At 37.8% G+C, this 10,050-nt stretch overlaps 1 long non-coding RNA gene across 1 annotated transcript; it reads right to left on the bottom strand.

Annotated features, from left to right (window-relative positions):
• Nucleotides 1–1,003: 1,003 nt before the first annotated feature.
• On the bottom strand, nt 1,004–7,485 carry LOC150012164 (uncharacterized). The gene is made up of 3 exons (XR_016510709.1): nt 7,390–7,485; nt 5,916–6,293; nt 1,004–1,096 (listed from the first exon to the last, which is right to left on the bottom strand). It is a non-coding gene; the product is annotated as an uncharacterized LOC150012164 (long non-coding RNA).
• Nucleotides 7,486–10,050: the final 2,565 nt, after the last annotated feature.

Here is a 10,050-nt window from a genome sequence, read left to right as displayed (position 1 = left end):
ATGTGTCTCAAATCTTTCAACTTTGTTTTCACAGAAATCACAATGATCTGGTTTACCAAATCCAGATTATATTTTCATCCCACATTAACATAAGAGTTCTTAAATTACCTCAATGGCAATAATGGATATAATTGGCATAAATATGTTTAGACACACACCCAATTGATTTTTAATAAGCCAACAACGAGCTGGTACAGAACCACACAGACCTACTAAGAAGTTGATCCACATATCATCAGCATTTAGCAGGCCCGGAGCTTGGCTTCATATAAGTTACAGTGCCAGTTGGGGAGTTCACTGAAGAGCACTTAATGATAGGGAATGTTTTAAGAGCTTCTATGATTTCATAATATTCCTGTTTCCACTTTAGATGTTCATGTTCACTTCCAGAGAATTCCGACACTCAACAAGTGCTCAATAAATATTAACCTTTACATGCTTCATGAGAAAATTAAATATTTTTAATGTTTTTAGTCTATAAAAACTTTTGTAGACTGACTTGCTATCTACATTTCTGGGATAAGATGAACCAGAGCCGACAGCATAAGGACTAACAGTTGTGAGACTGCAGAACAGGTAAAAGTCTGGTTAGTTCATTCCAGGCTTTTATTAACTCAACAATGAACATATTTTTTGCATAACTACTTTTTGCCAACCCTGCTTTCAGCATAACAAAGTCAACTAACAAAGAGACACAATGGTCGTTGTTATAGTACAAGTATTTCCTGTTTTGTTTTTGTTTTTTTTCATTGTGGGTGATTTCTTTCAACTCCTGGAATGAAGTTTGTTTGTTTGTTTTTTCCCAAACTTGATCAAAACATGTTTCTTAAGGTATTGAAGTAGGGTATACATGCACAAAATATTCTGGGATTATCTCTATTTCTTTAAATATAATGAATGAATGGTACAATTATAAGGCAGAAAAACTAGGAGATTTGAAGCAAAATAATTTAAAATAAGATATCCACATCAAATATCTAGAATCTGTGAATGTTACCTTGTTTGGAAAAGGAGTCTTTTCAGATGTGGTTAAGAATCTTCACTTGAGGAGGTAACTCTGGGCTGTTCATGGGCCCTAAATCCAATGGCAAGTGTCCTTATAAGAGAAAGATACAGATTTGAGACAGACAAAAAGGAAGACACAGAGGAGAAGAGGAGGCAGATTAGAGTGATACAGGAACAAGTCAAGGAATGCCAACATCCACCAGAAACAGGAAGAGGCAAAGAACAGATCTTTGCAGAGAGCTTTGGTGGGGAGTGCAGCCATCCCAACGCCTTTATTTCAGACATATGGCCACCAAAACTGTGTGACAATAAGTTTTTATTGTTTTCAGCCACCAATTTCATGGTAACTTGCTTCAAGAGCCAGAGGAAAATAAATCTAGTAAGTATATGCCAGCTAATACCTATGCTGGGAACAACCCAAGATTATATAGGTACTTAAGTTTTTATTAGGACAAAAATTTCCACAATAACAGTAGTTGAGCAACTCAATAATTTATAGGTACTGATTATAATCTGTTGTATTGCTTATAGAAGATTATAGGGAAAGGTAAAACATATTTATATACAAAAGCAAAATTCACAAGTCATACTTAAAAAGAGTAGCAGTTGCTTACAAATAAAATATATTTTCATCCCATAGGAATTATTTTATAGGGCTTTAGAGATTTTTAAGAAGAAATATTATTCTAAAGTCCTTCAAGAAAAATATTAACATTGCTATTTGGTTTAAAAAAAATTCTCATAAAATTAAATTTGAAGATATGAGACCTTATATTAGCCAAAGGAAATTGGCTCTGCTAATACAGTACCATGGGAACATTAACAGAAAAGCTTATCCACAAGTATTAGTAAATTGTTTTATAAGTACTGTGTGCCCATACATGCTCTCATTACTAAAATGTTAATTAGATTTTAAACTTGTAGTGAAAACTAATGTCATGAGCAATTAAATGAAATAAAGACTCTTGTATCTGGTATCAGAAATCTCTATTAAATTGGGAGAGGTTCTCCTTACTTTTATTCAGCTTAAAATAAAACATTGGAACAGATCAAATATTTTAAAATATTATTCTATTGTATGAAATTGGAATTAGTATATAATTTCAATCTTTACATTATTTTCAATAGGTATTCAATTCTCCTAACAAGAGTTTTCTTACTTTACCTAATCTTAAGCAACATATTATGCAACTATGTCATAATCTTCAGCTATTTTTTATGGAATCTGATACTGAGAAGCAGGAAGTCAAGTTGTAAGATTTAAGTTCCAACAATACTAATCATTTTTAGATGATCACCCAAGCCAGGGTTAAGAGAACCAACCAAGGAGTGAGGGATGTTCAGTCTGTGATGCTAACAAAGGTAAACAAGAAATGTAGAAAACTATGCAATATATCTATTAGAAATTGAATTACCTGCACCATATTAATAAGTTTGGAATTACACCTTCATCCCATGCTACATACTGAGTGAGGTACTATATCTGACTCTGCTGCTGATTCGCAGGTGGTTCAGAAAAAGGCTAGCTGCAGCTATTAATACATTGTGGTGTTTTGTTGGTACGGGGGAGTCTGATTCCAATGACAATTGATATGGAATGAAAGAGAAAAGGCAGGAATTTCTCTAGTACCAACCAAGTAAGGCTTAGTTGCTGAGAGTGCAAAAGAATTTGGTCCCAAGGCTCTCTTACCTCTGCAGTAAGCCCAGTTTGAGATAAGAAAGCTGTAAAAGCTCAAGGCGGAGAGGAAGATAGTCTGACAACATTGATCATAGTGTACTTGAATGCATGGTGATTACTCTTAAATTTCCTTAATCTTCATCTCCTCCTACGCAGTGAGAGATATTAATGTGCTCAGATGGAGACACAAGGACAATTCTTGCCCCTTGCCACAGTGCATCAGACCTGAGAGGATGAGGAATTTACAGTGACTGCTTCCTGTGGGTTTCCAAAGATGATCCATGTTTGACTCTCCTATGGCTTTTATTCCAGTTGTTTGGCATCACTTAATCTCTATTGGGTGTTGAAAAGAGTGCAGTTACAGAAGAAGTTCAGCTACAATCAGAGATGCAAAAATTCATCAACTTAATTCAAAAATAGTGTTGTAGGCAGATTGATGATCTCCCAAAAATGTACATGTCTTAATTCCTGGAACCTGTGAATGTGTCATTTTACATGGCAAAGGGGAAATAAGGCTGCATGTGGAATTAAGGTTGCCAATCAGCTGCCTCTGAAATGGAGAGATTATCCTGGGTTCTGGGCCCAATGTAATCACAAGGATCCTTAACAGCGGAGGAGGGAGGCAAGAGGGGACGTCAGAGTGATGCAATGTGAGAAGGACTCAGTGTGCCCATGCTGGCTTTGAAGATGGAGAAGGGGGGCCACAAGACAAGGGATACAACAGCCTCTAAAAGATGGAAGAGACAAAGAAACAGATTCTCCCCCAGCACCTCCTGCAAGGAATGTGGCTGGTAGACACTGATTTTTGACCAGTGTGACCCATGTCAGACTTCTGACTTACAGAGCTATAACATAAATTTGTGTTAGTTAAGGCAATAAGTTTGAAGTAAATTGTCATGACCATAATAGTAAGCAAATATAGTGACATTTAGGAACAAACAAAGTCAGTATCCAGTGACCCATAGTTAACTCATGTTTCAAAATCCAAGGAAATGATCACATTCATAGGACCACAGTCAAGCCTAGAAGAGGGCACTACTATTGCGCTACAGCATAGGTCCTTTGGTTTTGAACTAGCAGGGGTTTATACCTGCTTCTAAAAAATATTTTAAGCACAAGCACAAGTACCAAGTGTCCCAGCTATGTAGCTGTAGTGGTTTACATGGGAGTATAATCAGGAATAAGCCCAGAACCACACCATAATCAAGTGCTTTGTATATATCACTAAGTTGATTATCCAATAATAATTTCTTTTATCACTAATTATTAATCCAATTAATAATTTATTTTACTTGCTAACTGTGTCAATGGGCATTCTTACACTATTAAAAGAAAGGGTTTCCAAATCATACAGATGATGTCTCATTAGAATGTTTTATCCTCCTCATTTAAATTCCCCAAACCAGAGCCCTGGCTGCTGTGGCTCAGTGGATTGAGCATCGGCCTGAGAACCAAGTGTCACTGGTTCAATTCCCAGTCAGGGCACATAACTAGGTTGCACGTCAGGTCCCCAGTTGGGGGCGCGTGAGAGGCAACCACACAGTGATGTTGCTCTGTCTCTTTCTCTTTCCCCCTCTCTCTAAAAACAAACAAACAAACAAATAAAATTGTAAATAAATAAATAAATAAATAAATTCCCCAAACCAATATTTATACAACTACTTTGGATTATAATCATACGTTTAAAATAGCCTGTATAATTTCACAGATGAAGCATATGTTGCAGTTGCATATTTTCAAGAATTTTTTCCCTTAATCTTAAATGATTTAAGTCATCTCACTTGTGATAATTATGTTCAAATTATCAGAGATATATCAAATGCTTTCCAGACACATATGTCCCTTCTGTGTCTTTGTCTGCCCACTCTGGCTTTACTTGCCTTTGCTACCAACTTAGTCTTTTTTTTTTTTTTTTTTTTCACTATGCTTCTGTGACTCCACATTTGGCTTCTGGTTGTCTGTCCCTGCTATATTTTGTATTTAAGTGATCAGCTTCATATCCAATCAAATAATCTAGAATCACAAATAGCCCATGTCTTCTCTTTCACTCCCAAATAATCTCAACCAATGACCTGTGACACAAATCATTTTTATGCTAATGGTATCCAAGAGCTTTATCTTTTGCCAAAATGCATTAAGAAAGAATGACATCAGCAGGTTTTATGTTTTAGTGTTATTAAGCTTCAAGAATAGATAAAGTTTGTGCTAAATAGGTAGTGGTCCTACTTAAACAAATTGGATTGCTTTGAGACTAAATTTATGCTGGGTAGTCAATATGCAACCTCATTCATGAAAACACATTAATTCTAATGTAGAATTGGCAGTATTGTGGATGAACCTCTAAGGATACGACCCTCAATGGACTACTTATTCTTAATATCTTCAAGATACTGCATTTTGAAAATCTTATTTTGTTGTGTAAAGAATGCTGAAAACATGAGGTTCAGACCCCAGGATCAAAGTCATGTTTCCAGGTCAATAGTTTTCTCTGTAATAATCAGCAATAAGAAATGTGTAAATTGAGCTTGCAGTGGGGAAATCAAAATATTCCACCACAATGAGGAATATTTGTTTTCTGACTCATAAGTGCTTATGAAGGCAGCCAATGCCCTCAGCAGCATAAAATATAAGAAATAAAAGAACACATGGAGATTTTATAGCCCAGCAGCCTTCATTTTACTGATTGAAAGCTGCATCCAAGAAGCAGGGGAATCTTTAGTTTGGAAAACCAAAACTGGAACCAGGTGTAGATGCTCAATGCAGAAAACAGTATTTCAGATTTCTAACTGACCTACATCACAGCTTGATTTATCTCTCCTTACCTTTCTTTGTTTTTTGTTTAATAACAAAGTTGTTTTAATTGGAAAAATGTTCAAGGAAATAAATTAATGAAATAGTCTGGTCATTTGGCTAACCAGTTTTACAAATTCTACATACTAATGAGCATTTATCATGTCAGAGGAAACAAAGACATGTGTATATATACAAAAATAGAAAGAGAACTTAAAAACTCTTTTATGCCTTTCAGGAGTTCATAAGTTGAAAGCCCTTTTAAAGTACAAAACTCAGTTGGACACCAGAATGTTTTTTTCAAGGTCATGAAAAAATGTGAATTGCAAGTTTATTTTACAAACCTAAAATAATATAGTATCCCTGGCTTTTGTTCTAGCATTTATTAAATTTTCATATGAGTTTTTAGAGAGTGAATTGGGTCTAATTCTTAAGAACTTACTTTCTTTCAATGGAGGGGCCTGAAAATCATTTCCTGAGTGAAGAAGAGCAGCAGGAAGTTGGTGTTCAGCAATCAGCAGCCAGGGGTCACTGCACACAAACAGCACTGGCCTTAAAGGGCCTCCCCTGGAGCAAGAAGTCAAGTGCAGCCTCACCCTGAGGAGCCACTTCACTCAGCTCCTGCTCACTCTCCGTCTCCAGACTCACAGCCAGCAGAACTTGGCTTTCTGGCTTGTTTACCCTATGCACCTCTCTTCAATAGTCCTCAAGATTCACAGGCTGAGTCATCCAAGGGACTGTTACCAGCTTCTCCAAGGTGGTGAGCTGCTCAGGGACAGGCTTGTCTTTCACTGCAAGTCAATGCTTTTTAAAATCATTCCTGCAGTGAATTGGAAACATACAATATGTATTCTGTATCACACTGTCTAGAACACATAATAGTCACTTGATAAATCCTTGATGAATGAATGAATGAGTGAGTGAATGAATGAATGAATCTAAATCAGACTTTGCTGTCAGGTAAGATTTCCTGGGAAGAAGATTGAGAAGGAGACTCCTTGAGAAAGAATAATAGGGAATAACATTCTAATTGCCCCTGCCCTTACTCGGTTCTGAGTCTTCCATGGCTAGGGGAACACTCGGGCTGTTCCTAACCACTTGTGTGATGTGATGATGAAGCATCTGTACGAACAACTTGAGATAAACACATCTACAGTATTTCTGTACTCTTTAAACCAGAATTCTGTGTGTATTGAGAGTTGGATTTAAGCTTTTCTCCCTGAGACACTCTAATATTATTTGGCATAAGAAAATACATTTTTGAAAAATAAAAAAATGTTGTCAAGTATTCCTCCTGAACGGCACTTGGGACCACGGCATGTTTTTTGAGTACAGACATACAGTGAGAACCTTGACTTCCCACACACAAACCAACCTTCTAAGGAGCGCTGACTTTCGTGGCCACGTCTATCAGTCAGTTGGTGGTGTTGGCTGAGAGTTTCATGGGTTTAGGGTCAGGCCTGCCTATGAGTTCTTAAGAACTCAAAATTATTATCTGCATTAGCATCAAACTTCATAAAGTGCTTCCTAAGAACAAACTTGTAGTGTATATTGAATAGATACTATAATATTATTCCTTCTATTTTAGCAAATAAAGTCGAAGCTCAGATTGATTAATCAATTCGCTCAAGATCACAGTTAGACAATGGAGGAGCTGGGCCTTGATCTCAGGGTCTGGACCAGGTTTGTGCTCATTCTCCTGCCCTGCATTCCCTCCAAAGGAGCAGCAAGACTGGAAGCATCAATGGAGCCACCAAAGATATCAAACAAATGAAATATTTGGGAGCAGCATCAAGTCCTAAAGTTGAAAGATCAATGCAGTCAGGTTTTCTGGCCATCGCAACAGCCAGATGGACCTGTGAGTAACAGATGGCCCCTCATTTTCAGTAGCTTTAACAATAAAGAACTATTCTTACCTGTGAACTCCATATACAAAGGCTGTTCTGTTTATTGTAGTATCTCAGAAACCCAGGCTGTAGGAGGTTTCTCCTGACATGCTTCATCATCTCAGAGGCAGGGGAAAGAGTGCAGTTGACTGTACACTGACTTAAAGCTTCTGTCTAGAAGTGACAAATATCACTCCGTTCCCATTTTATTAACTGTATAGCAAGTTACATGGCCAAGTCTGCCATCAATACTCTCCCAGGGAAGGGCAATGAATCTCCTGTACAATAGGCAAGTCTGCCACAGTTGCTGAAGCAGCTTTTGTTATCTTTTAAAGCTGTAACAGCTATGAACAGCACCATTGTCAAAACAGCACCTCTGAATCAAAAAGACAGTCCCTGATCTCTCACCTGACCAGGCTGTCAACACTTTGTGCTCCTGCCAGAGGATATCTTTGTGCAGGGATATGCCCTCACAGCCGGAGAAGGAAGAGAAGCTGCCATCAGGGGTTCTGAGTTCTATTTGTGTATCCAAATGAGCTGCCTGGAATGGCTAGAATCCAAATAAGAATAAAATATTTTACACCTTTCATAGCCAGCCACTAGTCTAAGCTTTATGAAACCTCTATTTTGTTCGTTAATGGATGTTCAGTACCTAACACAGTTTCTGACATACACGGTGATGATAATAACACATGTACTAGCCACTTTCCTAAGACTTTACTTCTATTAGCTCTTTAATTCTTCACAGCCCTAAGAAAAAGATATTATTATTATCCCTATTTTACAGACACAGAAAATGTAGCACAGAGGTTAAATAACTTACTGAGTTCTCTTAGCTAATGAGTAGTAATTTGAATCGAAACAGTCCACATTTTAAAGCTTACTATGTAAAATTGTAAACAATAACTGTTAAATGTATTGATTAATTATTCATTTTAATTTATGAATTTGCGGGGTGGAGTGGAATTAAAAACATTTAATTGGCAATTCACCAGAAGGCGCTACTTCACTATCTTGGACCCAACAGTCTTAATATACCATCAGTCATAATCATCGATCATTAGCTCAGGTAAAGGCTCAGATAAAGCTCTCTCAAATACTATTTCAGCATTTTATAGAAACAAGGAGTGAGGCTGTGGAGAAAAGTGCCCTTGAGCTCAGAGGAAATCGGGACTCCAGAGCCTCCAATCAGCTGTGAAGAGCTCTGGCCTCATTCTGTGTTCTGTTGTTACAAATGCTACAAAATAGAGCAGCCCACGCAAGCGTTACCATTTTCGTTTTGGCTGGTGTTCTGAAGAGCTAACTCAAGGAGGACAGATGGCAAGCTGTCATGAGAGGACTGACTTTTGGCTCACCTGCATGTAGCCACATGCAACGTGCTATTTCCTAAGAAAGTGTTTCCTACCTCAAGTCATATTTACAGTCTCTGACACCTCATTGCCCCCTTCCTTAAAGACTTCTTAAAGCCTTTCTTACAGTCAGGAAGTCTTCCAATCTAGATTTAACTACTTAAGCTCAAACTGAAGGGTTCTTCTAGTTGCACCCTAATTATGTTAAAACCTAATGCTGCTGACTCTTGCTCATTAACACGTTTAGTTTTAATGTTTATATTTGAAACAAAATCTTTCTTTCCCAGCTTTAGTATTTCCTCCAAGACCGCAATAAATATAACCTTACCTTACCAAGTATGTGACTCCAGTCCCTAGAAAACAATAACAGGGCAGAACTAATTACTCACTGAAGCAACACTATTTATTTAAGGCATGGTGTTCCACCTGTCCCATATACTGGAAGTTCTGATTCATTGATAAATGATTTCATAGTTTTTGCATTTGAAAAATTTTCAGGGATTGCAAATTTAAATGCCAATAGTAACCAGACAAAAAAGGTAAATAAGTAAAAGAAGCAGGGCTTGAGAGTGGCTGTGAAACAGAGAGTCAAGGTTCCATCCCCAGGAGCTACTGCCCCGAGCTCTGGGCCATTGTTTCTGTATGGAAAGGAGGCTTTATGCTGCCAGATGTGTTTTTCAAGAGAAGTTCAAAATTCAGATTTTTTAAAATGTGAAAACTTCTGATTTTTAAATGTCATCTCAAATTTTAAAGTATTATGGAGCAAAGGCATTCCAAGCAGAGAGAGCTTGAGAGAACATAGTATGTCTGCAGAAATTCAAGTCCTGTAATGGGCAAGGGTGAAGGGCGCAGTGGGGAATGGTGGGAAATGGGGCAGGAAAGTCCCTTGGATGTTTTGTGTAGGTGATGAGATTCCATTTAAGGATAGTAGCAGTTACATAACATGGTTAGATTCACATTTACCTGAGTGGTTAAGAGGATGGATTAAAGAGGATGGATCAAGAAGGAAAAAACAAGTTGGGACAGGAGTCAAGAGGAAGCCTCAACAGTCAGGGGAACATGCTGAGGGCCTACCATTGACAGGGATGGGGAAGACAGATGGACTTAAGATCTCAGAGAAAAAGAATGAGTAGATGTGGGGATGGATCCATAGTGGTAATAAGGGAAAAGGAAGCAAAGGGGTGCCACTCAGATTTCTGGGTTGGAAAAGTGAGTGTCAAGTGATTCCTGTCATTCACTGGGGCCGGAAATATAGGCACAGGACCAGGCAAGGTGGGCTACGAGTGGGAGGAAGGTGGAGACGATGCCTTCAGTTTTTGACAAGTTTTGTGTGATGTGCTTG

The sequence above is a fragment of the Furipterus horrens genome, unplaced genomic scaffold (assembly GCF_987537825.1).
Source record: "Furipterus horrens unplaced genomic scaffold, mFurHor1.1.pri manual_scaffold_4, whole genome shotgun sequence".
NCBI lineage: Eukaryota > Metazoa > Chordata > Mammalia > Chiroptera > Furipteridae > Furipterus > Furipterus horrens.
The sequence above is the reverse complement of the archived record's forward strand: the minus strand, read 5'-3'. Positions and strand labels throughout refer to the sequence as shown.